A 15,172-nucleotide genomic window follows, 5' to 3' on the forward strand; every position below is an offset into this window, starting at 1 on the left:
CAACTAGAGAGAGCCCACGTGCAGCAATGAAGATGTAACACAGCCAAAAATAAATAAATAAATAAATAAATTTATTTAAAAAAAAAAAGAATTGGCACTTCAAAATTGGCACTATCCAAAATGATTCCGCTATGGGAATGATTACATCTTACTTGATTATTATCTGTCAGATTTTTAACATAGATTTATTTGTTGGGAAGCTAGACCTTGGTACATAGGGAAATATAGACCTTGGCTTACCCAGAAGGGAGTGAAAATCCAGATTATGTATTCCTAACCAGTGGGCAAATTCAAATAGCCGAGCAGCTCCATGAAGGCTTGTAAGACTGGGAAAGAACAGAGGAGGGCAAAACGGGATGGTGGGATAGCCATTATCTGGGAGCATTTGTCTAGAAGCAGCTTCAGCCTCAAGAGATTTAAAAAAAAAAAAAAAAAAATCCCTGTACTGAAAAAGAAAACAAATGCATTGAATGTGTTCCATTAGTTCAATCTGTAGGATGATTACATCACTAACCGAAGACGGCAGATGCTGTCTATCAGCTGCCCCACACCCACCCTCAAAGTTCCCACTCAGATGCCACTTCTCTAGAGAGTTCTAACCAGGGTTTATTCTAGTCTATGACACTCCCTTGACGAGAAAAAATACAACCCCTTTAGGAAAAAGAAGCCTCTGGGCACATAGCTGGGAGAGCAGAGGGCATATTTTAAGAAGAAATAGCCACCCTTTCCTCTGGTAGATGCAGTCCCCTGTGCCAGTTGGCACCAGGCTTGGACAGGAGAGCAAAGAGCACAATTTTAGCCAGACTCCTTTCCTCAGCAGGGGGCCTTTGTGCAGTGCACATACTGTACAACTGGATTCAGCAGCCTGAATTTCTAGTCAGAGTAAAATCAGCATTTTTCTTTTTGCTGTGAAAGGTTGAATTTGGATTTAGAAGACCTGACTTTGGTTTCAGTTTTGTTACATATTTAGATAGTGACCTAGGGCAAATGTCTCTTGATCTTTTAGTTTCCTCTTTTTGGAGGAGAGTCGACGTGACAGAGGAGAGTCTACATGACATAATCTGTGTTCATTAAATGAAACTGTATTTGGACATTTTATAAGCTGCAAGTTTTACGTGGCAGAGTTGTTCTGATTGTCTTTTGGATAAGCCAGTGGGATCTGGGTCTAGGGCCATGTTTTCTGTCTTCTCTCCAAAAAAGGTTGGAGAAGCTGCGGTTGGGTCGACCCACAGACTAAAACGGTCAGTTAGGAGGTCTTCAAAGCTGTGTGTCCATCGTACCTGGCTGCAGTCCACAGAGATGCTCATTCCCATAAACTTGCTGCTACACAACAGCGTTCCAGATGTCGCAAAACAGCCTGTTTCTTCCATAGATCAGAAAAGCTCATGTTTGAAAAAAAAAAAAAAAAACTAATAAAGAAACAAAAGAACTGCAAATGTATTTTAGAAGCATTGCAAAAATCATGGACATTTGATCTCTGTCTGAAAATCCATAAAAATCCTCAACAACAATTACTACAACAATAAAATGGCTTTTTAAAATTTCTTAAATCCCCCTGGAGAGTAGAGGGGTTTTGAGAGTCTTAAAGGACAGGACTCCTTCTGGTCTCAGTTTTCCCACATAAATAAGTCCATGCCTTCAGTTATCTGAGTTACTTCCTTGTAAACATCTCCTCCCAATCTTATCAATATCTCTATGGTCAAGAAAGGGAGGGCGGGAAGCAGGCTACGGCGATAATGACAATGACATGAAAAGGAAACCAGACACAGAAGGAAAGACCAGACACGGAAGGAAAGACCGTAAAGGAAAAAAATCAGTTTAGATACGAGATTAGATTAAATACTTAAGTATTGACAAACTTGTCTACGGACCTCAGGAAATTTGTATTCTGGATTGCAGTGGGAAGGCAGGGCCGCCCAAGGGCTGAACTTTGTGTGAGGCTAGAACCTCCGCTTTGAGGAAGTAGCTGAGGGGGGAAAGGTTCCGGGCTGATCCTCTCTGCAGCTTCCCACAGCCCTGCACGTGGAGGCTCCCCACGCGGGACCTTCCTCCTGAGAGCTTTTGTAAACAAGCCAGCCAGCCACTGGGGAAACTGATCTCCCTACCTGCCCCAAAAGAGGTGTGAGAAAATCCATTTTCAACCTCCTGCAGCACCGACAAGATTGCGATTTAAGAAAAAAAAAAAAATCTCAGGGAAAACAAAACAAAAAAGCCTGTAAAATCTTTCAAACTCACCTCATCATGGAACATGTATGAGAGGCAGTGGGTGTGTTTCTAAAACTTGAACGAAGTACAGGCTCATTTTCAGGGAAAATGTTTCTCTCCCATCCCTCAGAGTACCCTAGGACATTGTGTCCTATACAGTTGCAGGAAAGAAAACTGGGGCCAGAGAGGATGGTCATGTCCCAGGTCTCAGGCGAGTCCCTGGGACGGGCCACCAGTGTTGGTTCTTGGCTTTGTGCAGTAAAGAATTCAAGAGCAAGTCATAGTAAAGTGAAAGAAGGTTTATTCAGGGAGATATACACTCCATAGACAGAGTGTGGGCCATCTCAGAAGGTAGAGGCGCCAGGGTATGAGGTTGTCAGTTTTTATAAGGGTGGGTAATTTCATAGGCTAATGAGTGGGAGGATTATTCCAACTATTTGGGGGAAGGGGCGGGGATTTCCAGGAATTGAGCCACCGCCCACTTTTTGGCCTTTTATGGTCAGCCTTGGAACTGCCATGGCACCTGTGGGTGTGTCATTTAGCGTATGCTAATATAGCACAATGAGCACACAATGAGGCTTAAGGTCTAGTGGAAGTCGACTCGCCCTTCATCTTGGACCTAGTTGGTTCTAACCAGTTTAATGTCGTGTCTTCAGTGGCTGTCATTCTTTTAAAGGTTGTGCCCTGCCCTCTTCCTGTCTCATTACTATCAAGGCTCCTCAGACCTAGTTATAGAAAGGTTGACTGAAGGAAAGTGTATTCCACAAAAATGACTTTCTATTGTGAATTATTGCTGTAGTTGATATTTATAACTTACACATTGTTAGATTCTCAGAATGTGTCTGTGGACTCCCAGGCTTGAAAATAAACATTAAAATGGGAAAAGTACAGTTTAGTTATACCTGGTGTTGAATCTCAGCACAAATATTTAATTGAGTGTATGATATTTATCAAGTTGCTTAAATATTCTGAGCCTAGTGGGATTAATACAGGGCCTGGCACATAGTAAGAGCTAAATAAATTTTCCCAGCCGAAATTCACAAATGATTTCATATTCCACCTTGTACAATAATCTAAGCAAGAAGTCATTGGTTACCTCAGTTTAGAAGATATTTATTACTTTGTTCTTTTCTCTTCATTTTTTTTCTGTTTTTTAGGTTAAAAATTAGATTTCAGGTAAATGTACTAAGATTTCTGTCTTAAGATTGGGTGTTATCACATTCAGATCTGGAAAGATCTCATCTCTTTCATTTATTTCTAGGCACTGTGGAAGGTAGAAATCACACAGTTGGCACCCCTTCCAAGCTAATAGAAATGTTGAATAAAAGAGACTAAGAAATTAATTTTAATTATGTAGGCAAGATCAAAAGAAGGAAAGAAAAAAAAAATTTCTTCAATGCATAAGCGAAGATTGAATGCAAACCTAAGGCTATAGCTATGCATCTGGATAAAGGCCCTTGAGAATTGGGGTTTTAGGACCTAAGCTGAGTCAGGAGACACAGTCTGGGGATTGTGGGAGAAGGGACAGGATAAATCACAGAGGGCCCTGAATAAACCCAGAAGTCTTGAGGGAAGGCACCTTCTGTGAAACTGGAACTAGAAAATTCTACCTACTATCTAAGGAATTTGATATTTTCAGGAACTGCTGGGAGGCACAGAGGGGAAATTTAAAACCCCAGCCAATAAAATGTACAGGAGCGAGGTGTGAATTTGTACTATACTGTGGTTTGGGAAACTCACACGGAGGAAGTAACATAATAACTGGTGTAGATCTTAGGCTCAGGAAGAATGCAGAAAGTATGTAGAAATGCTTCAACAACTCAGAATTCACAGCAGTTGCGCATAAGTAAATTTCACCAAAGATGGGCTTACATTTAAAATAAATGATTGACCATATCTCTAATAATTAGTGATGTTGAGCATCTTTTCATGTGTTTGTTGGTCACCTGTATGTCTTCTTTGGAGAAATGTCTGTTTAGGTCTTCTGCCCATTTTTTTTTTTTTTTTTTTTTTTCTGCCCATTTTTTGATTGTGTTGTTTGTTGTTTCGATACTGAGCTGCATGTGCTGTTTGTATATTTTGGAGATTAATCCTTTGTCAGTTGTTTTGTTGGCAAATATTTTCTCCCATTCTGAGGGTCATCTTTTCATCTTGTTTATGGTTTCCTTTGCTGTGTAAAAGCTTTTAAGTTTCATTAGGTCCCATTTGTTTATTTTTGTTTTTATTCTCATTACTCTAGGAGGTGGGTCAAAAAAGATTTTGCTGCGATGTATGTCAAAGAGTGTTCTGCCTATGTCTTCCTCTAAGAGTCTTATAGTGTCTGGCCTTACATTTAGGTCTTTAATCCATTTTGAGTTAATTTTTGTGTATGGTGTTAAGGAGTCATAGAGTGAAGTAAGTCAGAAAGAGAAAAACAAACATCATATATTAACGCATATATGTGGAATCTGAAAAAAATGGTATAGATTATCTTATTTACAAAGCAGAAATAGAGACACAAATGTAGAGAGCAAACATATGGATACTAAGGGCGAAAGGAGGGGGGTGGGATGACTTGGGAGATGGGGATTGACAGATATACACTACTGATACTATGTATAAAATAGATAACTAATGAGAACCTACTGTATAGCACAGGGCACTCTACTCAATGCTCGGTGCTGACCTAAATGGGAAGGAAATCCAAAAAAAAGGGGATATGTGTATATGTATAGCTGATTCACTTTTCTGTACAGTAGAAACTAACACAACATTGTAAAGCAACTATACTCCAATAAAAATTAAAAAATAAAATAGAATAAATGATTGACCATAGAAGGAAATGTACCATCATTGAAAAAAGACAACATATGTAACAAATAGGAAAATTTGAACTGCAAAGTTGAGAAAAAGAATGGAGCAGTTGGCATGTTATAACTGTTAAAAAGGAACTTTTGACAAAATAATCAGCACTTGAGGCTTCTAAAAAGCCAAGACAAAGGACTACTATCCAGGCTGTGTGTGTGTGTGCGTGCTTGTGAGATTATGATATAGTCTACAGCAGTTTTGGAAGGAGTTACCTGCTATGGCCTGGAGATAGCGATATATCATCACTGACTGGCCGATTTGGGAAAGAGAATTGATGCAGGGAATTCTGTGTACAGGCAGAATTCCTCAAAAGGCATGCTTGGCTTTGTTTCAAAAAGAGCTAGGAAAAAATCCAATCCCTACATCAGCCCAGTACAGGACCAGGGAATCTTGCCATCCACTTGGGACCACCAGTGACAAAAGAAAAAGGCACCAGCATGAAATTGAAAGCCAGCCATTTCCATATGGGATAGAGTGGCTCATATATATTCAGCCTGTGTGGAGCTGGCACCCTAAGGCCAAACATTAACATAAAATCTGTCTGAGACACGTGAAACCCAGAGGTACTGGCAGAATCCAAAGCAGAACTACCTTCTGGGAACACAGTCAGAGCCCACAGCCCACAAACAGCCCCTGCAGAAGATTCATTCTCAACCTTAAATCCACAACCACGCGAGAAAGCATGAGGTCAAATCAGCATATACAGCAAAGGTGAATTAGTGATCCAAACACTGGCAGTAAGAACAATCTGATTTATACCATAAGTATGTTTATAAGTATGACAGACTAAAAGGAAGAAGGGAAAGAAGTGATGATTACTGTCATGTGTTCTCAAATACTTGTACGTTGGAGCAGAGTAGAGACCATTTTAGACTAATGGAGATTTTAAGGGAAACCACTAAAAGGACAGAAATAGAGTGGATAATTTCCAAACTCATGGTTGGTTGGGGAGTAATAAAGAAAACTAGATTAACTTAATAGAGAAAAGGAAAAGAGGATGAAGAGAAACAAAGGAAAAGTGTGGAAATAAGATGCACACACACACACACACACACAAAACACTAGTAAAAAGAAATCCAAATATATCAGAGTAATCATAACTTCTTAAAAGTATAATATTCCATTGTATATATTTTTGTAACTTACTTTACCAATCTCATACACTTTTTGAATAATTCCAACATTTCCTGACACAGTTAATGTCCTTATTTATATGTGTGTGTGTATGTGTGCATAATTATATACACACACCATTAGGACTTTTTTTTGCTAAACCAATAGGATATGATAGAAATGGAATTGTAGAATCAAAGTGGTGGTGCAGTTTTTATTTTGCTAGTTGCTCTCAAACCAATTTAACTTGACCAGAAAAGTAAAAGAGTGCCTGCTTCTCTACTCCTTGGCCATAGTCATTTATTGTGTTGGGTTTTTTTAAATCTTTGCCAATTTGATGAAGGACAATGGTTTATTACCATTATTTAAATTTGTATTTCTCTTAATTTGACTTTTAGAGTCATTTGTATTTTTTGTTTCTACATTTGCTTCCCTACTGTCACTTTTAAATCCCACAGCCAGAGCTGAACACCTAAATCCATCATCCCTTCCACTGAGTTAAGCTGCCTTCCTGCAGTGACTCCCAGATGCTCCCGTAAGGCCCCCACCTGCACCCTTACACCTCTGGCCTCAGCTTCAGCTGCTCCTTCCCTTGCTCTCTCCCCCACTGTCCCTCTGGCCCCTTCTCATCTTGAACCCATGCCAGGAGAGATCACGCTTTAGGAAGTTTGTCCTGGCAGCTCTGCCTCTCCCAGCTAGCTATCCACTTGGCTAACCTCACCCTCTTCAAGTCTTTGCTCAAATTTTACCTCTTCAATGAAGCCCCCCTGGTAATCTATGTAATACTGCAACTTCCCCTTGGATACTCATGTCTCTCAATCTCCCTCACCTGACTTTCTTTTACTCATAGTGTTATAAATTATATAATATTTGTGATATCATGTCATTTACTACACACTATGCTATAAATTATATGATATTCGTGATACCATGTCATTTACTATACACTATATAATTTGCTATTTAATATGTAGTAAATTTTATCTACTCATCTCCCCATTACCTTCTCTTGTTCTTTATCATTTTTCTTGATCCAGCTGTTAGATTTTAAAATGTGGATTTATGTGGGAATTCCCTAGCGGTCCAGTGGTTAGGACTCAGCGCTTTCACTGCCGTGGCCTGGGTTCAATCCCTGGTTGGGGAACTAAGATCCTGCAAGCAGTGTGGAGCGGTCAAAAAAATAAATAAATAAAACATGGATTTATGGAGCATTTTTATATAATGAAAAGTGGTCATTTTGTTATTATATGTGTAGTAGATATTTTTTTCTGAACCCGTTGCTTGTGTTCTTATTTTTCATCTTAGGACCAAATTTATTGGTCTTATGCCTTCTCTTTTTAAGTCATATGTTTCGAGGTCTTCCCACTCTGTGTGTGTATATGTATGTAAAACAAAGAATGTTGCTCATTGTTTGGTTCTACAAGGATTAAATCATTAGCCACTGTAGTTGCTGACGAACAATGCACTCTAAAAGGAATTCAGCAAAAACACGAAGTAACTCTTAGCAGTTACTTCTCTAACTATAATTTAATATAATATATTTAATCTTTTATTTATTTTGATAGGTATCAACTGACTATCCAGTACGAGGCCACAAGAAATGAACATCTCCTACTTGCTTTCTGTCGCCTTCCTTTTCTTTCTTCCGGCCACCACCTATGTAATAGTTGATCATATTACTTTCTTGGTTCTCATAGTATTTAGCTTTATGACATTAAAAAAACACAGTTTAATTACCTGATTCATCGGCTTTTAAAACAAAGGTTGACTCTTGGCTGTTAAGTGAGGAATTAATTTTATTTATACTATTTCCCCAACTCTCTACAAACGTCTTTAATTTTGTCTATGTTGTGTGTATGTGTGTTTCTCTTGGTGTTAGGAGTAATCTTCAAGAGATATTCAAATGTAGAACTGTCTCTGTGTCGCATTGTCAAAACTGGAAATCCAACAAGAATTTTATGACTCTCCAAAAACAAATATATTTTAAAAGAGAATGAGATTTTCCCATAGTCAATAGAGTTAACCAAGGATTTTAAGTAGGAATTTAGATAGAATAAAAGCCTGTACAAGAGAGAAAAGAATAAGTTGAGTGGTCTAAGCATAGTATAAAATAACTCAGTACTTACAGACTATTTTTAGGACATAAATTTAAATCGTGTCGTTCAAGTAGTATTAGTATATAATAATGTTGCAAGAAAATATTGCGAGACAAAGATAATATTTGTGAAGTGAAATAAGAATGGTTTGTTTTAGCTTCACCTGCATCGTTCCTTACACAAACACACTTCTGTTTGCTCACTAGGAAGAATTAGTTGAATACACAGTCACCGGACAGCTTGACATCCAGTCAAGAGGTAGAGTCTGTACTACTTGTCTAACTATGCAAACTTTTCATTTTGATTTAAGTGGAAGAGGCAGTTTCTAATGGGTTTGTCTTTTGCATGAGAACCTCTTCACACTCACGTAACCCCAGGAGAAAATACCCTTGGGTTTACTTAGATTGAAATTAGGACCTCCAGCATTGGACATGAGTTTTATTTGCTGGTCAGGGAAAGCCTAAATGTCTACGGGGTGACTGTTGCTATCTCAAGAGTTCAGTCTCAGTCGCCTAGGAAGTCCCAAATGGGCAGTTCCTGGGATGGACTTTTATATGCACTTAAGCAGCTGCACCTGCCTCATGGCACCCCCTGGAGTTCATAACGTTCATAGACAAGGGTTATCTTCCACTGTCTGAGTGTGCCAATCACAAGTGTATCTTTACTTCATTGCTCTAGTATTCATTCATGCATATCTAACCATAAATGATTCCCAATGACTTGACTGGGAAGTAGACATGCCCTATCCCAATGGATCTCTAACACTGCTCAAAAAGAATTTTAGATGTTTCGGGACATAGACTCAACATGCTTATAACCAGAGAGATAGACATAGTTGTTGTAACTGGCCCAGCAATTCACAAGCTTCAGCTACCTTGCGTAAAATGTCATCAATATTAATCATATTTACCAAATTACCATCCGAAGAAAGCCAGTCTCCTTCCTATGTGTTCTAACTGAACTCAGTGCTTCCAACTCAGAGATGGTTTTCAATCAATATCTCCATTGTGTTAGAGTTCCTCCAGCTTGGCTGTCAGCCAAGGCTATGCCCAAGACATGAGTCCTGTGTTCCCAGAGTGAATTCAGCCTTTCTTATAGGGTGCAGGTATTTAATCACTTCATGTCCACACAATATCACTGCGAGCCCTGGGAAGCATTACCACATTTCTGTTTTTATTTTGTCACTCACTCTCCTGACTTGTTTGTTTTGAGAAGTTTAACTGAGCCTTTAGCCTAGAGGCTGTTTCCTTTACATGTGTTGTACAGCAGTATGTAGGAATTTTGCCAAGAGGCAATATAATGAATGTTGGAAATGGGATGGGTTTTAGGGTCAGATGGACCTGCATTTGCGATCTGGCTGTGCCACTCACTTACTAAGCAACCTAGGAAAGTTCACTTAACTTCTCAAAATCTTATTTTTGCATCTGTAAGGGTGCATATTATCCTCCCAATTAAAACTTTATTTTGAAAATTAGAAATAAAGCCATATATCTAGTAAATTTAAAAAAATAAATAGCTCTTTTGTTTATGGGTATGTATGTATTTAAAGCAAAAGATTCACAGAAAAATTGTGACATTATCTATACTATTACAGGAAAAAAAGGAAAGAAAAAATCTTTATTACTATAAGAGAATAAGATACTCCTGGATTTTTTAGTTCTAACATTTACGTTAATGCATTTCATATGAAAAAGTCTTTCACAAATTTTAAATTACAGATGACTCAATCCAACAATGACCATCAAGCTTGAGGACTGTGCCTAGAGCCATGGGAAATTTAAGATGCATAGGAAAACCCTTGCCTCTAATGGCCATATAACCCAACGTTGTGAGGGGGCAGAATAAGGACATTATAACATTGACATTATAAACAAAACATCATGAAAATTACCTGCAAGGAACTGAGAGTGCTATGCAGTTTGAAAGAAAGAACTCACATCTGGTTGGTTTGGGGGGGGGATTAAGAAGAACTTCAGAAAGGAGGAAATCTCTGAATTGGATATAGCAAGATGGATAGGAAACCTTCCTGTGGGGATGGAGAAAGAGGAAGAAAATAAAAATAAAAGTAGCTCCTGGTGGTTGATATTTTTCTTAGTGCCAGACACTCCAATAAATATCTTGAATCATTTAATCTCTAAAGTATTCCTGTGAAGTAAGCATTATATCCATTTAATAAAATAGAGAGCCAAGGCACAGAAAGGTTAAGTTACTTGAGTAAGGTGAAACAGCTAGTAAATAAATTCAATCTTTCTTATTGAATCAAGATCTATCTGATTCTAAATTCACTCCAGTAAACACTATACTATGTTGCCTGTAGGTAATTATAATGTGTCTGTAAAAATTAAGTAGTAGTTCATTTTCAAGTTAAGGCTGTAATTGTGTGGCAAGGTCAGATAGAAAACTTTGATTGAAAAAACAGGATTTATTTTTGAAAAGCAGAGAGTTTTTGGAAATGTAGCAATACAATTGAAAATTTGCTTTGAAAATTAATTTGACTGTGGTGTTTAGAATAGGGACAGTGGCAAACTGAAAGAGAAATAACTATTTTGGAAGCCATTGCAGTAGTCTAAGTAAGGCATAATAGAGTCTGAAGTAGCTTGGAAATAAGAAACAGTGTCTGAGAATTACTGGATTATTTAAGAAACTGTTCAATATGGTAACTAATTGAGTATTGTGTCACAAAATAAGAATAAAGTCAAAGATTGCAGTTGTAAAATAAAGAACTTGACTGGCATTTATCCCTGTTTCCTGGAAGGAAGACTCTGCATCCTTGGAATTTTCTAAGTAATAGGAGTATCTTTACTATTCATGAGCCTGTGGGATCACACCTGAATTTATGCTAAGAAATGAGGTGACTCAGGTTTTGGGCTAATCACCAGAAAGAACAGACCATGTGAGTAGAAAGTTGGGACTGGAGATTGAGTTCAGTCATGTGGCCAATGACTCAATCAATCATGCCTGCATAGTGAAATCCCAATAAAAACTCTGGATGCTGAAGCTCTGTGGAGTTTCCTAGTTGGTGAAGCCATTGTGGGAAAGTGATGAATACTAACTCCATAGACAGAAGGCACAGAAACTCTGCATCAGGAACCCTTCTAGACCTTGCCCAATGTGTCTCTTCACTTGGCTGGTTCTGATTTGAATTATTTATAATAATGCTGTAATCATAACACTTTCCTGAGTTCTCTGAGTCGTTCTAGCAAATTATTGAACCTGAGGGAATCCTAAGAACCGTTGTATCCAACTGGACAGAAGTGTGGGTAACCTGGAGACCCTAAAGTGTGGCTGGTGTTTGAAGTGAGGATAGTTCTGTTGGGGGCCACGCCCTTTAACCTGTGGAATGTGACACAGGTTAAACCAGGTGGTTAGTGTCAGGATTGTATTTCAGGATACCAGTCAGAAGAGGTGCTCAGGAATTTCAAGCCTCATTGGGAAAAAGATAATGCTAAAGACCATACCAAATATGTAGAAATCATCTGGAATTGAACTGGGAGGTGTTGAAGATATTTGGAAGATTTCTAGAAATGTAAAGCTACAGCTTATTATTAGTATTAGTCTTCTAGAGTTGCCATGACAAAATACCACAGACTGTATGGCTTAAACCACAGGAACTTGTTTTTTCACAGTACTAGAGATGAGCAGTACTAGATCAAGGTATCAGCAGGTGTCTTAGTCCATTCAGGCTGCTATCACTGTAACTACACAATTCTGGAGGCTGGAAGTCCAAGATCAGGGTGCCAGCACAGTTGGGTTCTGGTGAACCCCCTCTTCTGGGTTGCAGACTGTGAATTCTTCCTCCGTCCTCACATGGTGCAAGGGGCAAGCAAGTTCTCCAGGGTCTCTTTTCTAAGGGCACCAATCCCATTCATCCCTTTCATGACCTAATCACCTCCCAAATGCCCTGCCTCCTAATATTATCACCTTGGGGATTAGGATTTCACGTGGGAATTTGGGGGGACATGTTCAAATGATAGCATAGCATTGGTTTTTTCTGAGGGGTTTTCTTTGACTTGCAGGTGGTCACCTTCTAGCTGTGTCCTCACGTGGCCTTTTGTCTGTATCGTACACTCTGGTGTTTCTTCCTCTTCTTATAAGGACCAGTCCTACTGGATTAGACCCTGACCCTCACAGCCTTATTTTAACTTAATCATCTCTTTAAAGACCTTATCTCTCAATGTGGTTATATTCTCAGGTTCTGGGATTTGGGAAATCAACACATAAATTTGGGGCAGACACAATTCAGTCCATAACCCTGCAGTTTTGAGAACCACCTAAATATAACATATCAATTGAAAACCTGAGTTTGGAGGCAGTTCTTAAGGGAAGAGGTATAAAAGGGAACATAGATAAGAGCTGTTAATATAGTACTTGGAAAACTCACATAACAAAATTACACACAGCCAGCAATTAGAAATCTAAGAATACTTGAAAAACAAAGGGGCAAGAAGGGGACAATAAAATGCTCAACTATCCAAATACCGCAATATTTCATGTAATTAGTCGGTTGGTTATTCACCTAACGAGAACATACCACTGTAACTATTGCAACTATTACCTAAGTGTTGAGAGAAGAGGCTAATCTGGAAGGCAACTTCCCCAAAAAGCGAAAGAAGATGAAGAAAAAGAATAATGGGTCTGGGCCGAAGAAGAACAAAGAATGAATATCCATGAGAATATCTGTTTCATGAGGCCTTTTATTGAAAAGTGACCTTTGATCCACACTTGGAGGATCAGCTGATTGCCTATCTGAATATCTCTGCTATATCCTAGGCATCTAAAAAAAACAACACCCTCCTCACCCTCTCCCAAGGCTGAGAAAAATCTCACTGATTTTCCTTGAACTCATCAGGAGAGAGGAGGAAATAGAAATAAAATTTTAATAGGCTGACTATGTATATAAATAGAAGTACTACTAAGTTTTTTCTATTCTTATAAATGCTTAGCAAACTATCTAGGAAGGAGGATCCTTTCATTGGCTCACCAAGTATTAGAAGGCACTGAGGAATAAATAGTATCTAATTTATATTCTGTCATTGAATATAGTTCTTGAAATGACCATAGCAATTTAATAATTTTTTAAAAATTTATTTATTTATGGCTGTGTTGGGTCTTTGTTTCTGTGCGAGAGCTTTCTCTAGTTGCGGCAAGCGGGGGCCACTCTTCGTCGCGGTGCGCGGGCCTCTCACTATCGCGGCCTCTCCTGTTGTGGAGCACAGGCTCCAGACGCGCAGGCTCAGTAGTTGTGGCTCACGGGCCCAGTTGCTCCGCAGCATGTGGGATCTTCCCAGACCAGGGATCGAACCTGTGTGTCCTGCATTGGCAGGCAGATTCTCAACCACTGCGCCACCAGGGAAGCCCTGACCATAGCAATTTAAATCAGAACTCAATAAGCGACTTGATAGATCCTAACTCGATTAAGAAAAAAGCATCAAAATTTGAAAATAGGCTTTACTAACATACATGATTTAATAAGCTCTAAAGCTATAGATTTTGCTAAAGAGAACTGTAATTGGATCATAACAGCGAGTACATGAAATCACTTTCAATGGACTATATTACTTCCAAAATGCCTTAAAATGGTGTTTGCTTCCTGGGCATGATTTTTCCGCAAGCAGGGCTGTTGCATTCCCTTGAACTGTTGCTAGTCAGCTCCACAGATACCACGAAGGTTAATTCAAGAACAGAAAATGACGTCAAATTGCCATGCTCAGGATGAAGTTCAGTATATATTTATTCATTTCATTTTAGTCAAAGGAAGTAAAAAGTAAGAACACCATATAAATAATGCATAAAGTTAACAATATAGAATTCCTTTCCAACAAAAAGGAATGAATCTTATCTATTCCACTATAACTAAGCATTCTCTTTGAAAATAAGGAGAATGATTAAGTAAGCTTTGGGTTACTATCCAATTATATTGGTTAAGAGTCTCCCTAGGATGTTAAATATTCATTTTTATAAACAAGAATATCATGTTGAGGTAATAATAGCGAGCAGAGCCTATATTTCTAAGTTAGTTAGGAGACTTGGCTTTTATTTTCTTCTTCACCAGATAATGTAACTTCCCAGAACAGTATACATAGAATCCTGTCCATAAAAAAAATTAATCAATAGGTCTAAAAGAAATGGAAAATTTTATTCAAGCCAATCTGAGGATTTCCTTTTTTTTTTTTTTTTTTTAATTTTTTTGGCTGTGTTGGGTCTTCGTTGCTGCACGCAGGCTTTCTCTAGTTGCGGCGAGCAGGGGCTACTCTTTGTTGCAGTGCGCGGGCTTCTCATTGTGGTGGCTTCTCTTGTTGTGAAGCACAGGCTCTAGGCACGCGGGCTTCAGTAGTTGTGGCACACGGGCTCAGTAGTTGTAGCTCGCGGGCTCTAGAGCACAGGCTCAGTAGTTGTAGCTCGCGGGCTCTAGAGCGCAGGCTCAGTAGTTGTGGCACACAGGCTTAGTTGCTCCACAGCATGTGGGATCTTCCCGGACCAGGGTTCGAACCTGTGTCCCCTGCATTGGCAGGTGGATTCTTAACCACTGCACCACCAGGGAACCCCCAATCTGAGGAGTTTAACCCAGGTTAACAGTCTTTCAGAAAGCTCTGAGGGCTTCCAAAGAGTAGAGGGAGAAGCCAGTATATATGTGATTTTGGTGAAGGGGTGTGTGCAATGAGGCACACATTTTGATAGAAGGTTATTATGAGTCTTGAAGAACAGATATCTTAGTTAATGGCTTTAATGCTTTTCTAAGTATGGGAAGATAGGAAAAACTGGGCTCAAAAAATTTTCACCTGAAAATATGCAACTATCCGAGGGCCAGTTCTGCCAGTTTTCCTAGACCACAGAGTGCCTCATCCTGATTTTCACCCTGAATCCCTTTCAGTGTGTGCTATAGGTCAGCAACTGCCATGGCTAATGACTTG

This window comes from Balaenoptera ricei, chromosome 17, assembly GCF_028023285.1.
Source record: "Balaenoptera ricei isolate mBalRic1 chromosome 17, mBalRic1.hap2, whole genome shotgun sequence".
NCBI classification, from domain to species: domain Eukaryota; kingdom Metazoa; phylum Chordata; class Mammalia; order Artiodactyla; family Balaenopteridae; genus Balaenoptera; species Balaenoptera ricei.